Here is a 2,300-nt window from a genome sequence, read left to right as displayed (position 1 = left end):
CATATATATGTGTTAGCATACGGTATTTGTTTTTCTCCTTCTGACTTACTTCACTCTGTATGACAGACTCCAGGATGCTAACACTTATTGAGCGTTTATTATTTATCACATGCTAAGGGCTTTTCACATGTTTCCCCCCCACAAAGTTAATCTTCACAATAGCCTCTAAGTTGTGGGCTGTCATCATTCCTGTTTGACAGGGGAGGAAACTGAGGCTCAGAATGAACAAGTGGTTTGCCTCTGCAGTGAAGGGGCCTTGGCTGGACCCCAAGTCTGTCTGATTGCAGAGCCCTCGATCTTAGTCAGTGTCCTGGACGCAAAGTCAACATTGGTACTGGGGACACTGTGGCAAAGGGACGCCACCACTTCACCAGTGTAGCTGGCGAAAACAAGAATATGGAAGTAGCCCCTGAGATGGGGGTCTGAGTTATGACTTGTCCCTGGTTTCCTGTATGACCTTGGGCAGATGACTTACCCTCTCTGTGCCTTGAGAGACCTCAGGAAGGCAGGGGTGAGGCTAAGAGGCCCCACGGCCACCTCTGGGCTGTGTGATGATGGCAGGAAAAGGAAAGCAGACACAGGAGAGTGCCTCCAAGGGCCTAGTGAGTGATCAGGACCTGCCTGGGCCCCACTGCCAGCTCTGTGACCTCCACTCGCTGTTAAGAGCATTTAAGTTTACTTCTACCTGAAGTTAAGTTGTAACTGTAATTGTAAAACAATGCTGGTTGGGAAAAAAAAAGTACATATGAAATATTTCTTTAAAAAAAAAGAGCACCTGACTTTGGGTCAGAAGGTCTGTGTTTTGGCCTGGACCTCTCATTACCAAGGGTGTGGAGTGAAGTCCAGTCTTCCCCAGCTGGAGCTGGGCCCCAGGTCCAGTTCCATCTCCTCTCTGGCCTCGGTCTCGCAATCTGTGAAATGAGGGCATTTTTCACATAGCGTCTGACACGCTCGCCCTGGCTCACTCCTGTGGGGCACACCTCAGTTCTTGTCCTGATGCCTCTCTCGGCCCACCTTGCTGTCTGGGCCTGGGCCGCCGGGTCCTCGCCTCGGCGGGGAAGCAAAGGATGGGGGCTCAGGTGGGCAGAGGAAAGGAGAGGGGCACAGTGCCATGAGACAAACCACGCCTGGCTTGGCCCCTGCATCCCCCCTGAGTGGTGTGGAGGGCCTGGCCTGAGATCAGAGGTCCACCCGCGTCAGCCCCGGCCCAGCCCTCGCGTCAGGAGGCGCCTTCTCAGCGCGGAACAATGCGAGCTCTTTGAAGGGCTGGGCAGCAGGGGATGGGTGTTTCTCCAAACACAGGGCCTCCTTTGCAAAACAGGCTTTGATTCCCAGGCCCGGAGGCCCCAGGTGCCTGTTGGGCGGCAGGCGGGGGCTGGGGGCTTTGTTTGGCAGGAAGAGGGGCCTTGGAAACTCAGGAACAAAGCCCGGGACAGAGCTGGCTGGGGCTGCAGACCGGCCTGGGCAGATAGGTCAGGGCGGGGATGCCAGTGGGAGAAGTGGACCGTATGTCTCGGGCCAGCCCCTTTTCAGCCGGGCTCACCCAGGGCATTTCTGGCCTCCTCTCATGGTGGGTCCAGCTCTCTCACGTGTACGGCAGGTGCTGTTGGACCTCCAGGCTGTCATGGTGGTCCACTGGTTCCCAAAATATCTGTTTAGGAATGAAGTGGGTAAAATGTGGAGTCCAGGACACAGAATTCAAGAGGAGGGGAGGAAAAAGCGCTAACTCAGAGGCCATTGGCCTGCACTCAAGGACCTAGGTCACCTAGGCCAGACACTGTGCTGGGTACGTGACATGCATGTGCCTCTGAGTTAATCCTCATTTTCTCACTTGACAATGACCTATAAGGCCCCACAGGACCTCTCTGAACTCACCTCCTGTCACTCTCCCTCCCCATCACTTGCTCCACTCCAGCTACCCTGGCCTCCTTTCCAGAACACACCAGGAGGCATGCTCCGGCCTTAACATCTCCACACTGACGCGGCCCTCTTCCCAGAAGGCTCTGGCGTGGCTGACCCCTCACCCCTCCACGCCATGGCGCCCAGTGAGACCTACCTTCCCCTGACCACTCTGCAGGCCGTGCCTGCCAGCCCCCTGAGCTTTCATCCCCCATAGCCCACTTTTTCCCCTCTTAACATAATACACAGTTACTTATTTATTGTGCTGGTTATTGACTCTCTGTCTCTCAACTAGAACGTTAAGCTACACTGAGTCAGGCACTTTTGTCAGTTTTATCCACTCATGGACCCCCTGCACCTCCAACAGAGCCTGGTACATAGTTGGCACTTACAAAGTTAAT

The sequence above is a fragment of the Physeter macrocephalus genome, chromosome 3 (assembly GCF_002837175.3).
Source record: "Physeter macrocephalus isolate SW-GA chromosome 3, ASM283717v5, whole genome shotgun sequence".
In the NCBI taxonomy this organism is placed as follows: domain Eukaryota; kingdom Metazoa; phylum Chordata; class Mammalia; order Artiodactyla; family Physeteridae; genus Physeter; species Physeter macrocephalus.
The sequence above is the reverse complement of the archived record's forward strand: the minus strand, read 5'-3'. Positions refer to the sequence as shown.